The sequence below is a fragment of the Panthera uncia genome, assembly GCF_023721935.1.
Source record: "Panthera uncia isolate 11264 chromosome A1 unlocalized genomic scaffold, Puncia_PCG_1.0 HiC_scaffold_16, whole genome shotgun sequence".
NCBI classification, from domain to species: domain Eukaryota; kingdom Metazoa; phylum Chordata; class Mammalia; order Carnivora; family Felidae; genus Panthera; species Panthera uncia.
Window position 1 is genome coordinate 3,345,966 of NW_026057576.1, and position 17,143 is coordinate 3,363,108.

At 41.2% G+C, this 17,143-nt stretch overlaps 1 long non-coding RNA gene across 1 annotated transcript; it reads left to right on the plus strand.

Annotated features, from left to right (window-relative positions):
- Positions 1–14,341: 14,341 nt before the first annotated feature.
- Positions 14,342–16,591, plus strand: LOC125934178 (uncharacterized). The gene is made up of 3 exons (XR_007461260.1): positions 14,342–14,391; positions 14,794–14,930; positions 16,371–16,591. It is a non-coding gene; the product is annotated as an uncharacterized LOC125934178 (long non-coding RNA).
- Positions 16,592–17,143: the final 552 nt, after the last annotated feature.

Consider the following 17,143-nt stretch of genomic DNA (forward strand, 5'->3'; position numbering starts at 1 on the left):
ACTTGTCATTCATAAAGGAACACCTTGAGAGGCACCAGGTACCTCTGTCGGTTGAGTGACTGACTCTTGATTTAGGCTCCGATTGCAATCTCACAGCTATGGGATCGAGCCCTGCGTCAGGCTCTGCACCGGGCATGGAACCTGCTTGGGATTCTCTCTCTCCGTCTCTCACTGCCCCTCCCCTGCTCTCTCTCTTTCCCTCTCTCTGGAAGGAAGGAAGGAAGGAAGGGAGGGAGGGAGGAAGGGAGAAAGGAAAGAACACCTTGAGGTACAGGAAGCCTAGAGCTGTTTTTCCTCAAAGCAGGTGGAGTTGGAAGGTCTAAGTAGGCATGGGACTGGCGTATCTCAGTAAATAAGCGATACCTTATAAACATGAGTTGATGGGGTAACTAAGGACACTGTGTCTGTATGAAGCTCTCCTGAGTGTCTCCTCTTACCCGACAGCACTTCAGGGATTAGGATTGCTGTTCTAGGTCAAGTCAAAATAGATTCCAAGATAGATTTTCCTCTCAGGAACAACTAGGACACCCTTAAGTCCCCAGGGCGCTAAGTTGTCTCCTTCTTTGCTCTCAAGTGACTGATCAGAATGGTGTGGGGCCATGACGCAGCAGTCAGGCCCTGGAAATGCTGGAGGAGTTCCAAGCCTCCAGCTCGCCACTGTGTCACCCCATACCCTGAGTGCCCGTCCGTGACCTGGATTGGCCTCTCAAAGTAGCTCACCTGGGGAAGAGACAGGCTAGGACTTCTAGGCTGCCAATGAAATCCCAATGACAAAATATTCAGGTAGGTTACTTGGGTTCATAGCAGATATAAACAATCATATTTCTTAGACATATGTATCTTATGAAAAATCATCTGTATTTTATTACCCTCCCCCAAAAAACCAAACAACCTTTTTACCAAAGTATGTTACCTGCCATTATAATGTTCCTTACAATGTATTGGTAGATGTAAAATGACAAATTAGCAAAATGAGAAAAAGTTTTATCACATCTTTTTGCTGCCTCACCAGCCAATTGAGCAAATAGGAGCATATAACACATTTAAAAGCTATATTAGCAATTAACTATCATGTATGCTTTGATGTCTTTCCGAAAACAAACAAAAACTAAAATGAGTAATTGAGTGAGCAAGCAAAAAAAAAAAAAAAATCAATCTGTGCTTCTTCAAATGTTAACTGAATGACAGTAAAACCTGTGCTCTTTGATCAAATACTATCAGAATAAGGGATTCCTTTTTTTTTTTTTTTTTACTTCTTACAGTCTCTACACAAGTCAGGTCAAAGGTCTGTTTTCATTTATATAAATATTAATAACCATACAATAAAGTTTTATGATCTAATCAGACACCGTGCCCTGAATATTAGTCATAGGCCACGTGCATTATGTTTCTACCTGCTGGGGATCACTCAGCATCGCGGCTGGCTTGTTTGTAATAAACCCTTTGGACAACTGTGGTGCTGTCTTCTCCCTCTGTAGTAATTCATGCAAGTGACAAAGGATAATGCCGTCCTCTGTCCCGGGGACAACAAAAACCATTTGTTCCTCTGAGCCTCCAGGTATCCACTTAAGCAGGCCTTTTAGGTGCTTTTTTTCCCTGCTAGTTAAATGAGATAAATGTAGGCTACTTTGTGAGTTCCCATCAAGGAACGAAGAAGAGCGACCCTACACCTGCAGGAAGCTCGTGAATCTAGGGCAACCTCGCCGAGCTCCCCACGCATACTCCGTTCCCCAGCCTGGAGAGCTGACAGCCAGCTTCTCCAAACTGGACCTGCGTGTCTCTGAGCTGTCCTCATGTCACTTCAAAGAAACCACGCTTGCCGGGTTTCAGAGCTACATCTTCGGTTTCCAGATACTCTTTCTTTTAAAAGGCTCGGACAGATCTAACAAGTAAGTACAAAGGATGTCATTTGAGTCTGAAAAATATAGAAAAAAAATGACTACTTGACTTATTTTTTAGACCAAACATTTAGCTGTTTGGAAATATCTGTTTTTGACTATTTATTCTTATCCAGATGTTTGGCATTTCGTAGTCATGGATTAAGTGCTCCTATTAGTATATAAAGTGTCAAGTCCTTGTAAATTTGGGCAAACTAAGAGACTGCCTTCTTTCGTAGCACAATCAAAACAACATTTTCTCCCCTCGCTTATAATCTCATGTCCCAAAGAGGAAGAAGTTGTCCCTGAAATAGTTATTTTCATCCAGCTGCTAATTGTTTATATTGAGGATGAGACTCACGAGCTCACAAAAACACAAATGAACTAAGCAGTCAGGGCACAAGGAGGCTTGCAGGGCTCAGGAGACCACTTGGGTCCCGCTCATGCGGGAGCCATCCCACAGGTCAGCCCTCTCAGTGGGCAGCACCCAGGCCTGGGCCCCAGGAAAAGCACCACCCTGCCAACGTAGGGGATGCAGACGCAATCGTGACGCTCACAAGTTTCCAGCTTTAGGGCTGAGGGTGTTAGAGGCTAAAGCCCGCAGCCCTTGGCAACGGGCAGGGGCTGGCCCAGCCAAGTCTCCTGGGGCTTGCAAGTGTGCTGGGGGGGGGTGGGGGGGACGGCGGAGGGGGAAGGGTTTTCGGTGGCGGTAGCTCCCGGGCAATGTCACTAAGCACTCCACGCAGCTATCTTCAATGCTGTCAGAGAATCCACGTCAGACCCCAAAAGTAGACTAGTTGTGAGACTAAACATCAGTGGCTTAAATCAGTATTATTACTGTTATTGTTTTTTAAGGTCAAGAGTTTGTACAGTGTTTTGTTTATATTTCATTGTATACTGTGACATATTAGAAAGAGCCCTGGATGGAAGTTTAAAAATGTAGATTTTATTATAAAGATCATATCCAAATACTACCAAGTATTTGATTTGGGGAAAATCGCTTAACCTCTCTGAGTCATTTTGTAGATTCTCTATAGTTAGGTTACACAACATCAACAATTAGAAGTTGTCAGAAGGGGTCCATGAAAACATAGACCTTTTGAGCTCAAGCGTAGGGTATGAGACTGGAGAGATGGACACTTTTGCCTTGTAGACTATGGTAAAGCATTGAGAATATAAGCTGAATGCTTGGAAAAGCCTTTGGAGGGTTTTGGAAAAGCCTTTGTTAGATGATATAATTTGACTTACATTTTAAGATGTCATTCAGACTGGCATGTAGAAACTTGAATGTAAGGGGACCAGGAAGCCTTTCAGAGGCTAGCACAGTATTTTATGAAAGACAGGGTGGTCCGAATTAGGGTGACTCTGACGTCCAGATGGTGGTACTCGTGGCCATGGTGAGAACTGGCCCATTTGAGACACCAGCAGGTCAAAGACTCAATCAAGTGTGTTTTCCAGGTTGTTTGGCCTGAGCAGCAGGGTAAATGGTGTGAACTTGGGAAGCCAGAGTGGGCAAACAACTTGGAGAGTAAAGCACAAGCCAGCAAAAACCAAGAGTCAGTATAGCATCCGTTTAAGTCACCTGCAGACACCTGATAGAGAATGTGAGCAGGTCAGTCACGAGTCTACATGTCAAGGGTGACGGCGGGGCTGGGGCATGAGTTTGGCATATCGATAGAATTTAAACGATCGCTCCCATAGACCACTCAAGCCTAGGCTGTTAGGGCAAATAGAAATGGGAAGATGGCCCAAGACTAGATGTCAGTGTCCTCCAACATTTCCAAGTCAGGAAGAGCAGAAACCAGCACAGAGCCGGAGTCATACATGACCTTCTCGGGGTGGCCTTCCTTATACCTCATTCCCCGATACTGAGTTAGGTTGTGGTTCTATGGAAGGCTGTGCTTGTCTGTGGTAGCATTTATCTAAAGCAACTCTTTTACACAAGATGATTTATTCCACGGAGGTAGGGACTGTGTCTCATGTATTACACTTTGCCCTAAAACTGACCCAGGCAAATGGCAGACTTTGAAAGTTTAGACATAAAAAGGTACATGGATACCCTAGAATTGTATCCCATTTCCTAAGTAACTTGTGTCAGTGGCCACTTCGATCCCGTAATAGATGGGGTTTGAGGTAGTCAACCAGTAATACGTGGTCCTTGGTGCATTTGGAGTGTTACATTTAGCCTACAAGGGTATGAAAAATGTATGGCACAGAAAGACAAAAAAGAAAAAAGAACCTCTCTCTCTCTCTTTCTTTTCCTCACTTGCCCTCTCTCCCTCTCTCTCTCCTCCCTCCTTTTAGTTTTATAGAGCTGTGGCTGAAAAGAAATGCCCTAAGAAAAAAGTCCTAATATGAGGGGTGCCTGGGTGGCTCAGTCAGTTAAGTGTCCGACTTTGACCCAGGTCATGATCTCATAGTTCATGAGATAGAGCAGCTCCTCATGGGGCTCGCTGCTGTTGACACAGAGCCTGCTTCGGATCCTCTGTCCCCCATCCCCTCTCTCTGCCCCTCCCCCACTCTCTCCCTCCCTCTCTTTCTCTCTTTCTCTCAAAAATAAATAAATAAGCATTTAAAAAAAGAAAAAGAAAGAAATCCTCTACGATAAAATTACAAAATTTCACATTTGGAGTCATTTTGCTTGATTTCTAATTTCGTCTCCATAGCGCACTCCCCCACTCTCAGCCTTATTTTTAACCAAGTGTGCAACCAGCCCCGCCTTGTTCAAAATGTCCACGTCAAAGGATGATATACACACATGCACACACATCCATATTCATCATCTTCCCCTTGTATCATCCAGGCGATTTATCTGTTGCATCTTACATCTTGGTATTGGATTTATAAGTTATGTGATCATTCATTTTCTGTGTCAATTTCCCACTTCTCATTTTGCAAATTCAATGCACTTCTATTAATTTGGCACCTGGAACTGATAGATATACTATGTGGTATTACGTCCCTAGTTAAATCAAAAGGGCAGACCAGTACCTTTCCAGCGCCAATATTTTATTGTTGGTCATTTTGTTTTGTATTAAGCTAAGCCATGCCTTTTAATAATATGCCTCAGTATTCCTGATCAGGAAAATGGGAATAGAATCTGCAGTGTTTCCTCCTCATAAAGATAGCGTAAATATTCCTGAAGCCAAAGTCATTGTCTTTGACTTGTGTAATTAACGAAATGAATTTCCGCGCAGAAGACCATGTTTGCCGGAGTGACAAGGAGAGCCTGTGCGTCCACAGCCGATGTCTGTTTGCAGCAAAGGGCTGGCTAGAAGTTTTAGCAGTGGCCAACCAAGCCTTGTCGATGGTCTTTACATTCGTAGATGAAATCTAGGAAAATGGTTACTTCTGTAAAATTTGAAAAGGATTAGATGCCTGTGCATTAGAATAACATCTGTAGTTATACCGGGAGGATAAAATTACCAGGGTGATCAATCCTTATCCTTCAAGATGTAAGCTGAATAACAGCTGGGTTTAGAAGAAAAGTTCTACCCCTGTGATCACATTTCATCGACGATCAGACACGAGATGAGTCGCTGACCACTGCTAAAACTCCTGGCCCAGACCTTTGTTACAAACACACTGTGGATGAATAGATCCTCTGTGTCACTCAGGCAAACCCTGTGATTTATAAGGGAACCTTCAGGACTTGGAATCCAGAAACCCCTTTAAGCTCAAGTATCCACGAGGCCTTCCCAGACAAGTATGTCACTGATTCAAATGTAAACCAGGCCAATGGATGCTAGGAAAATGCCCCCGACGTACCCACTGCCAAGGTGCCTGATATGCTGGAAGTCAAGTTAGGGCAAGAGATGGTCGGTGCTACCAGGTTCTAAAAAGAGGTGGCCATTCTGGAGCCCTAGTGACTGTCTTCCTCCTTTATCCTCCCTTCTTTTCCACCCTTAAATCTGTACTGGGAAAGGATCCTATCTGGTAAGTTCAGCTCTTCTCTTAAGAACGGTTGAAAGGAGGTGTGGAGTAAATGTTGTGAGAAGGAAACATGAACCAAAAGTTAGCAGAACAAATCCAAGTCGCAGACATATCAAGACAGTTAGCAACGCCAGAAATAAACACAGCCGAGCGTAGATCAACAGAGAATGTGGATGGAAACTTCGCTGTGGGTATCACTGGGAAGAGGAATTAAACAAGCAGATGGTAATATTGGAGGGAAAGAGGAAGCAAAAAAAAGAAAATATAAAAAGAGGAATGAACGATATGACAGCTTTTGGTGGGATAAAAGAAACTTGGAATTGTTTTCTACCTAGCAAGAGTTAAGATAAGAATCGTGATGAAAATAGGGCACCTGGGTAGATCTGTAGGTTGAACCATGGACTCTTGATTTCCACTCCGGTCATGATCTTGCAGTTCATGAGCACACAGCACGGACCCCTGTGCCGGTCTCCGTGCTGTGTGCACAGAGTCGGCTTGGGATTCTCTCTCTCTCTCTCTCTGCCCTTCCCTGCTCACATGCACTCTCTATCTCAAAATAAATAAAAAGCCATTAAAAAAAGAAGAATCATGATGAAAATGACACACTCATGAAAAGATTATATAAATGCACAGGAGAACTTTAGGGTTAAAAATAGGGCTCAGACAATTCTAGAAAGCAAGTACGTATATATTTGTCTAGCCCAAACCACTGCTGCCTCAAATCAGCGGCAAAACTGAGTATATCAAAATCTAACTTAGATTTGAGGAGATATAAAACAGTCTACAGACATATTTAGTTTAAAAACTTCCAACAAATCGGAAACAAAGTGCAAAGCAAAATTTAAAAATTTAATTTTTCAAAACAGATGACTTATGTTTTTTCAGTTTTCAGTCATTATTAGCTAACATTAAGATTCTTATTTATAGGGGCACCTGGGTGGCTCAGTTGGTTAAGTGTCCGACTTGCTCAGTCCATGATTTCAGGGTTAGTGGATTCAAGCCCCGCGTCCGGCTCCGTGCTGACAGCTCAGAACCTGGAGCCTGCTTCTTGTTCTGTGTCTCCCTCTTTCTGCCCCTGCCCTGCTCATGCTCTGCCTCTCTCTGTCTCTCAAAAATGAATAAACGTAAAAAAGTTTTAAAAATAAAAGATTATCAACATCTCATGTGCAATTTTAGACATTTGTGGATAATTGGAAATATGCATTATCTAAATCGGCAAGTTTTGTAAAAGCACTATCACGGGTGTTGTTTCTGTTTATGTACGAACTATATCAAGAGCATGCGCTGTGTGTGCACCGTGCTCTTGGGTGCTGCTGAGAACATGGCGGTGGATAGATAGCACATGGCCGTGCCCTCAAGTGGTTTGGGCAAGTCAAACCACTTCCACTACACTGTTCAAGTAAATGTCTCCGGATTTACACCAAGACACATATTTCACGTGAAAATCGATAAATGCTTCAGTTTCAAATGTTAAGCAGTCCCATCCATTTATATTTCACTATCATTTCCTCTGAGACCTCCCTCCCTGACCCCCTAAATTGGGTTAATCCCATTCTATCAGCCTTGATGGAGGCCTTTCCCTAGCAAAACACTCAACACCCCCTATTAGTTTTGCTTTCTCTCCGCTGTCCCTCTTGTTCATGATCACCCCCCAAAGGATTCAAGACGTGTCTTGTGAATGAATGATTACGTGACTGAAATGTAATAAATGTGTCAATGAAGTAATAATTAAACTGGACTCTCCCAGCACAATAATGAGATCTAGACAAAATAATAACTAACTAAATAAATAAATAAATAAATAAGACTATTTGTGCCCACTTTTTTTCTATTTGCTTAGAAACTAAACACTCCTGATTCTGATTAAAAAATTCATGTTTTTAATTTCCCTGCACTTTCCGGATAATCCAAGGGTCATAAATTCTTTTGTCCTCTTTTAAGAAAGTGAAATGTACAACATTAACAATAAAAACTACTACTTTAAAAATTATTCACAACAGATATAATTAGACAGGTAGATATGGCCTAAGCACAATGAATACATTTTAAATGTGTAACAGTGTTACCCACAAAGACAGAGAGAAGATAACGTTGCTGTGGTATATATGAACAAGTTTATACATCTTAAATGCTTCTTGCAGGTTTTGTTATGAAAATATTTTCTATCTTGAACAACGGATTGGTTGGCAGAAATCTGATAGGTTCAGCAACAGAAAGAATCTTGATTTGCTGATGGCGGTGGATTTTCTGCACAAGATTAGTCATCACTTGTTCTCATAAAAACACACAAGAAAGGGATAAGACACATTCTTCCACAATATTGCAGAGGAGCAAGTTGAGAATGTGAAGATTAATTACCTCATTGTTTTACAAATATACCATAATTAACTGAGCTTCTCAGTTTAAATTACTAATTGGGGGATTCCTATCACAGATTTGAGCTCCTCTTTCTCTCGAGAATGTTCCTTCCTAAACCCTGTTGTTAGACATTGGGCTCATTAAGTTACCACTTCATTCACTACAGCTGCTCCTTAATAATCTCTTTCTTCATAAAGAATCCCATCCAGCACAGGCATTTTCTGTGTTTTATAATTACTGACTCGTACAAGGAAGACCAAAGAAGCTGGTAAAATAGAACAACACTATGATGGCCCATAGTTGGAAATGATGAGGTACGTTCAATAAAATGTAGACATACATGGGATTTATTCATGGAATGGCTTCTGTTTCAGAAGCAGAAAGCCCTTGAAATGCCAATCACAGCTTCTTTCTTAAAGCTAGCTGTATTAAAAAAAATTTTTTTCTGAAGTATCTCAAGTTCGCTTTAAATGCATCCATTTGTCTGGGCTTTTACCTTAGTTAACCTTATGCTAAATTGGTTGGCTTTATCTTTAGTTTGGAGGTTTAGTTCTCAAGACGTCATCCTTACCTTCAAGTGAGAGAAAGAGCTGTTGAGAAATAAAGTAAAATAAATAAATAATTAAAATAAACCTCGGGGCGCCTGGGTGGTGCAGTCGGTTAAGCGTCCGACTTCAGCCAGGTCACGATCTCGCGGTCCGTGAGTTCGAGCCCCGCGTCAGGCTCTGGGCTGATGGCTCGGAGCCTGGAGCCTGTTTCCGATTCTGTGTCTCCCTCTCTCTCTGCCCCTCCCCTGTTCATGCTCTGTCTCTCTCTGTCCCAAAAAAATAAATAAAAAACGTTGAAAAAAAATTAAAAAAAAATAAATAAATAAACCTCACAAAATCTTCATTTTGCTTAATGATGATTTAGAACGATGAGTTCATTGGTCCATGACCCTAAAATATATTTATCTGTTAGCAACTGCCACCTGAATTGAAGCAGGATATTGAACTGAGTAGCAAGGTCTTTGCCAGAAAAACGGGAAAAGTGCTTGAGAGATCCACATATGAGCCTTAGTGAAACGTGAACGCCACGACCCTATTGGAGGAGTGGGCGGATATTTTCCCCGTCAGGGGATTTGGGAGCCGTGTGAAAGTTTGAGGAGTCTTGGTTTCAGACAGCCATGCTTTTTTCCATATGGTTACCAAATATTCTTCACCTTTAGAGAATAATAAAGAAGAGATGAGATCACACGGAGGCTAGACAAAGAACAGAACCCGTCTTATCACACGTTAATAAAAGCTCCGTGATTAAGAAGACTCATTGCCTCTCACTTTATCACGTGATGACCAAGTACAAGCTACAGTGTGCCATTCACAATGTTACACCAGGCAAGAGAGAGGTGGAGGCCAATGAGAACTGCCCCTCGTGGAGACAGTGGCCCCATGGCGGTCTACTGAGTTCTCTCGGGCTTGGTCAGCCACTTGCATTTCCTGGAAAAGCTGAGAGTCCTAAAGGCAGAACAAAGGTGGGATGGTGATGTGCCCTCGACTCAGCACCTGCACTAATTTACCAGTCGTACCACTCTGACTGGTGGTCTTTTTATCCTTCCAGATTTTTCCTCCCCGGGGATTTCTTCTCAATTACAAAATTTATAATACATCAATGGGTGGTTGAAAGAGATTCGTGCGTCCTTTGTTCTGAGCTGAGGTGAAGGACATCACACTTTTGGCCCTTCAAAGACTTCTGTCTCAGAAATACCAAAACCCAAAGTAAGTGCCTTAAAACAACAGCGATTATGAGGACAAAATAAACTGCCTTGCTTCGACCCAGGAAATGGAAAGCATTGGACACTCCTTCAAATGTAGCCAGCCACATCCAGACTTAGTCCACGAGGGAATCTAATTCCTTTCTGTCAAACATGTTCTCCGTTGTGTTACCGAAAGGAACAAGCTAAATTCTTGTGTCTGGTTTTTATAATGGGCCACGGTGAAGACTTTTGTGTGTCTATCGAAGATACTGTATGTCATGAGTACAAGGTCTGGGACATTACCATCCATGTGGAAGAAATCAATTTTCTTTTTTAAATAATGACACTTAATTTCTCTACCCTGGCAGGCATGTCCCTATCCCACCAGGTGGCAAGAAGTCCATTTCAACCACTTCTGGGTGAGCCCATCACCTGAGGGCCTTCTCAAGCCTGACCACCAGGGCCACACAGTGGTAGTTGGCCTCTTTCAAGTCCGTCCAGTTACATGGGCTCCACGGGGCTGGCTGGTCCCCACCAGCAAACCCAATCAGATCCTGGCTGGATTGCCTTCCTGCAAGGTCCCTTCGGGTCTGTTGGCTCCCTTTCTCAGGCATTTGGGACTCCATTCTGCTGTGACAAAGCACAGAAGCGCTGATGGGTTTTTACACACCCTCTTCAGCTTCAAGGAACTCTCTAGCTCCGGCTCCTTCCAGATTCACAAGCAGCAACTGTCGCCAGATGCCCTGATGCCTGGGCACAGGGTCCTGCTGTGATGTTGTTGATTTCAGAGGCTTCACCCAGCAAGGGGAATCCTCACCTTCTGAGTCCTCAGATTTTCTGGAATCTAGATGTCCATGCTAACCCAGAAGTAGGCTATAAGAGAGCATTTACCTTTTCCCTTTTCAGCAACACATCAATGGATATTAGATATGGGCTGTTCTAATAATTCTAAAGAAAAAAATTAACCCCTTTGGGGCAGAGAAAACTGACTTATGGTTGAATTACTTCAGTCTCTGACTATCTTATAGGCTTTATGCTCCAATTCTTTCAGGTCTAGACTTGTTTTAATTCAACTTTTTATTTGGAGATAAGTATAGATCCCCATGCAGTTGTAAGAGATCCCGGGTACCTTTTATCCATTTTCCTGCAATGGTGACATCTGGCAAAACTCTAGTGCAATATCAAAGCCAGGATATCAGCAGTGATGCACTCACGACACAGAACATTTCTGTCACTGCAACGATCCCTCCCTTTTACCCTCCCTGTCCCCATCCCCCCTAACTCTGGCAACCACTAATATGTTCTACTTCTCTATAATTTTGTCCTTTAAGAATGTACATAAATGGGATCATATGTATATGTTACATAGATGATATATATAATATGTATCCTATAAAAGGTTACATATTGCATATATAATATGTAATATATGTACTGTATATACAAATGCCCATATGTAATATGTAACCTTATGTGACGAGCTTCTTTCCCTCAACATAATTCTCTGAAGATTCAACCAGGTTGAAACGTATATCAGTGGCTCCTTCCTTTTTAATGCTGAGTAATATTCTATAGTTTAGATGCACTGCAGTTTGTTTTAACCACTCACCCATTGAAGGACATCTGGGTCGTTTCCAGGTTTGGGCTATTATGAATAAAACTGCTATAAATATTCGTGTACAAGATTTTATGTGAACATAAGTCTTCCTTGCTCTGGGACAAATGCCCAGGAGAGCAAATGCTGATTCATATGGTAGTTATATGCTTAGTATTTTAAGAAGCTGCCACACGGTTTTCCAGAGTGGCTGTGCCATTTTGCATTCCCACCAGCAATGTCTAAGTGACCCATTTTCCCTTCATTCTGAGCAATTTTCCTTTTTCTCATCAATAGTGACAACTGGTGATGTCATTATTTTCTTTTAGCCATACTAAAAGGTGTGGAGATATCTCATGGCTTTTTCACTTGCATTTCCCTAATGACTAATAATGTTGAACATCTTCTCATGTTTTTATTTACCATCTGTAAATCCTTTTCAGTGAAATGTCTGTTCATGTCTTTTAACTATTCTCTTTCTAATTGGATCATTTGTTTTCATACTGTTGAGTTTGAGATTTCTTTATGTATTATAGACACTACTCGTTTGTCAGATATTTAGTTTGCAAAACTTTTCTCCCAGTGCATAGTTTGTCTTTTTATCCTCTTAATAAGTATTTTGCAAAGCAAAACTTTTTAATTTAGATGCAGCTCAACTTATCCACTTTTCTTTTTATTGATCGTGCTTTCTGTGTCAAATCTAAGAATTCTTTGCTTAGCTGTGGGTCCCAAGATTTCTCGTCTTTTTTTTTTCTAAACATTTTAAATAGAACGATCCATTTTGAGTTAACTTTTGTGTAAGGTGTGAAGTTTAGGTCACAATTCTTTTTTCTTTTTTTTTTTTTTTTTGCCTGTGGCTGTCTAATGCTCCAGTACCATTTGATGAAAAGGCTACCCTTTGCCTCCTCTGAATCGCTTTTGCACCTTTGTAGAAAAATCAGTTGGTCATATCCGTATAGGTCTATTTCTGAGTTCTCTATTCTGTCCCATTCATCTATGTGCCTACCCTCTGCCAATACCACACAGGGTTGATTATTTTAGCTAGGCAATAAATCTTGCAACCAAATTCCTGAGAGGTATTATATAAATAATATCAAAAGCATAGTGGATATCAAATACTCATTTGAAAAAAAGATATATTTACATTGGCTTATCTCAAGAACAGGCTTTATTTATATTCACGAGAATACTTTACATTTTTGTTTGGAGTAAACCAGACTCTCAGAGAAGCTGGGACCGTCCCTCGTTATCCTTCAGTGTGGTATCTCTTGTCCTCATGCTGGTGAGGGCATCATTTCTTTGGTTGGTACTCTACTTGTGATAACACCACTACCCTACGGTTCTGTCTCATGAAGGCTCTCCATGTTAACACTCTGCACTCACTTCAGGGTGAGAAGGCATCAGCATTTGTTTCTAAGCCTTTGCTCTTCTCTCCTGTGCACAAAGTTTCTCATTTGATGCTTACATTACCCAAATGTATTATCATATCACCTCGTTTTTTGTGACTGGCTGATTTCCTGGTCACTTCCCTCATTCATTAAAGATGTGAACACCTGGTTCAAAATCTTCTCAACCCAAGGTCATGGGTCCCTTGAGCATCTGGGCTTTGCATTCACTCTAGTCACCAAAGTTATGGTGGCAAGTTGGATATGACTGTCTCATTCTCCTTTCCCTCCAATTTTCTCTCTCACTCCCTTTGTACCTCCACACTGGGTCTTCAGCTATGGGAAGCTCTTAGAGGCCCTATATACCTCTGTCACTTTTCTATGTGTTTCCTACCATGTTTGCTCCTTTTCTATTCAACTCAAATTCCACGTTTTATTACTTCAGTCATCCCTGTTTCAAATTCCCAGATCTTTGCCCCATGGTCCATACTTTTCCCTTCCACAAGGTACATCCCTTTCGGGGATAGGTTCAGCTCTATGTCTCTATACACATCGGCCACTGGTGCACCCCTAAAGAAGAATCACCCAAACACACAGTAAGATGTCACAGATCCACAGTTCCATTCCCCCACTGCGTTCTGACTCTGTTTGGAACTCTTTAATCATCGTCTTCCAAAGGGGTCTTTGACACATCGCCAGGCCTCTGACCATCCCTCTTCTCCACGGATGACACCATCTCTTCATAGACAAGTCTTCAGATGAAAACCCCGCCTACCTTCTGCCACCAGATAAACAGAGGGACCTGGCCTATGCCCTCTTCCTCTTCTTTTTTAGATGGAAGAGATGAAGCTTCTTTCTCAAGATACAATTTTTCATCCTTGCTCTGCATCAGACCCTTTCCACCTTATTCAGGAATAGTGTACTGCGAATTGTTTCCTCCAACCCCTCTCCCTAAATTTCCACCTTTCTCTCTTACTAACATACCCTGTGCATATGTACACCCGTCTTATGTCTCTGTCATCTTCAAAAGCAAAAACAAAGCTTTCTTTGACCCCGCATTCATTTCCACCACTGCCCTATCTCTGTCCTTTCTCTCACAACCAAACCAACTGAAATGGTTTCCAGGCTTGCCCTCTCCCCATTGTCACTTTCTATTCAATCCCCAGTAAAATTCAGTTTTGTTTCTCCTGCCAGTACTTCACTGACGTAGCCTTCCCCCAGAGGTACATTTCGTTGCTGGTCTGATGGAAATACGTTATGCACTGTATGACTTGGCCATCTCTGGGGATTGTTGACCAGTCCTTCTCTATGGAAACATCCTCTTCCCTTGGCTTCCATGGTACCACGCTCTCCTGTTTTTCTTCCTCCCATGGAGATGCTTATTATTTGTCACTCCTCTGCCAGTCCCTGAAACATTAATGGTCCTCAAGTTTTCTTAGACTCTCTGTTCTTCCTTTATTGCAGAGGCATATCAGCCCCACAAGTTACCCACCTTTTGAAGCTACGCACCAGGTACCTGATAGCATCAAGTATCATCGCACTCAGGGCTAGCTTCGTGAGCAAAGGGAGCCAATGGCACCCCTTTGCAGTCCCACAGGTCCTTGTGCTCGCCTGCAAGGCCCTCATGCTTGGTTTCACTCTCTGCCATTGCCACTTTGAAATTCTTTGTTTTCGAGCAAAAAGCCTCCCGTTTTCATTTTGCACTGAGCCTTGCAAGGCACATGCCAAGGCTTTTGCCTACACTCCATACAATCAAAGTCTTGTGGATTCAACCTGCTAAATATCTCTTGAGTCACTCCATTTCCCCAGCCCCACTGCCCCTCTGATCGGCTATCTCCACCCTTTGCCAAGATGGTTGCAACAGTTTTACCTGGACCCTTTTTCTAATCTTACTTGTCTTTAATTTAATTCTAGGAAATAAAACAGGAGCAGCAGAACGGGAAGCTTTGTGTGAAGTTAGTACATAAAAGGCAAATCACAGAATCTTTTAACACTTACTTCAGCTAAGCCAGCTTTTGGCTATGAGCGTTCCTGTAGCTGATGCAGACTCAGTAAGTCTATTTCTCATTTTTTTACTGGTATGTAGAATCCCATCACATAAACACACCGAAGTGTATTCCGTTAATGATGGACACTTTGGCATTTCCAATATTTGGATAGTTTCCAGTTACCCAACATTTGTAGATAATGTTGTAATAAACACCTTTGTACATGTCTCCCTGCGTTCTACATACAGGAATTTCTGCAAGAGAGTTTCTAGGGAAGGAGTCCAACAGTTTCAACTTTGCTACCATGTGAAATTCCTTTCACAGTAGTCGGAGCCATTTACATCCCTACCAGCAGGTGTGGGAGAGATACTGTGGCTGATTCTTTGCCAAGCTGGGTATTGGCAGCATCGACCTAATAAACACACTCGCTCTACCATTTTGTTTCATTTTCCATTCTTCTGCTGACTAGAGAGGATGGCCAACTTTCACATATTTACCAGAATATTAGGTTTCCTTTTCTGATATACAGTTTTCACCTTTTTGTTACTGACAGATTTGTAGGAATTCTGTATATTCCAGATACGAATGCTTTTTCTATTACGTATATGAAAAATATATTCTTCCAGTTACTTGTGTCTCCACTTTGCTATGTTGTCTTTGGTTGCACACAATTTTAAAAATTTAGTCTTGTTAAATGTATTGATCTTGTGCCTCTCGGTGTTCACTTTATATATCTTATAATAACAAGAAGGTAAACAAATAATTAAAAAAATCACCTTCCCTAATCCAGGGCTATAGGGACATCCTTCTATATCATCATCTAAATATTTAAAGATGTGCTTTTCATGTTTGGACTTATATAATTTATTTTTAGAAGGCTGTAATATAAGGATCTTATTTATTTAGTAGTCCATTATTTCCCCACTGGTTAATAATAGCATTAGTGTCATACATCATGCTCACATATTTACATGGGCTCTGATCCTTTCCTTGTGAAATCTCTATTTGCTAGGGAATGACTCCATAATTACTCTCGATGTTTTTAGCTTTACAGAAATTGTAAAGGTGACTCCCTCCTCTTTCCCTTCCTCCTTCTCTTTCTTCTTTTGATTTTCCCTTCTTTTACCCCTTTTGCCTCATTTGTAATTATCTTAGATATCCCTTAGTTTTCCTCATGAACTAAGGCTAAGTGGTCAAGTTTCACTTAAACATACCCTCTTTAGTAATTTGATTTGAATCTGTAGATCAAACTGAGTACAACTGACATCTTGAAAAGATTTTACACTCCCCCCACCGCCACCACCACAATCTAGCAAAATAATATAGATCTATATTTATTTTGGGTTTTAGGTCTAATAGCATTTTATAGTTTTATGTATAGAGGTCTTGAAAAACTTTTGTTAAGTGAGTTCCTAAGTACCATATAGTTTGTGTTGATAATGAAAATTACATGTTATTCTACTATATTATTTTTTTAATTTTTTTATGTTTATTTATTTTTAGGAATGAGAGAGACAGAGTGTGAGCAGGAGAGGGGCAGAGAGAGAGAGAGGGAGACACAGAATCCAAACCAGGCTCCAGGCTCTGACCTGTCATCACAGACCCCGACGTAGTGTTCAAACTCACAGAACGTGAGATCATGACCTGAGCTGAAGTTGGACACCTAATGACTGGGCCACCCAGGCGCCCCTCTACTGTATTATGTTTTCTCTTTTTATAAAACCCTCTACTATTTTCAAATAGCAAATATTTTTGCATTTTCTTTTTCAGTTTAAATAATTTAGCTTTGGTTAAAACTTCTAGAGCAATATTAAATAATAGGAATAATCCCTAACTTGAATAAGAATGCATCTAAAATTTTACCATAAATTAGCTGCTTTCAATAGATATTTTTTGAGCTTAAAAAGAACCTCCTATCAGTTTGTTAATAATTCTTGTCATGAATGTGTACTAAATTTTTTACTGCTTTTTTCTGTGTTTATAGTGCCAACCATATTTTCCCCCATTTACCCTATTCATATGAACAACTGCAAAGATAAATTTTCTGTCATATCAATGTTTCCTTCCTGTGACAAATTCCACTTGTTCCTGAGGTATTTTCTTAAAATACCGCTACATTCACTATTTTTTTTCTTTTCTTGGTGAGATTTTGAAAGTACATTCATGAGTAAAATTGCCCTAGATTTTTACTGTATTTTTCCTGTCTGGATTTATTAGGTTCCATTTACCTCATAAAATAAGCTACGTAATTTTCTTTTGCTATGTTCTCTGAGCAG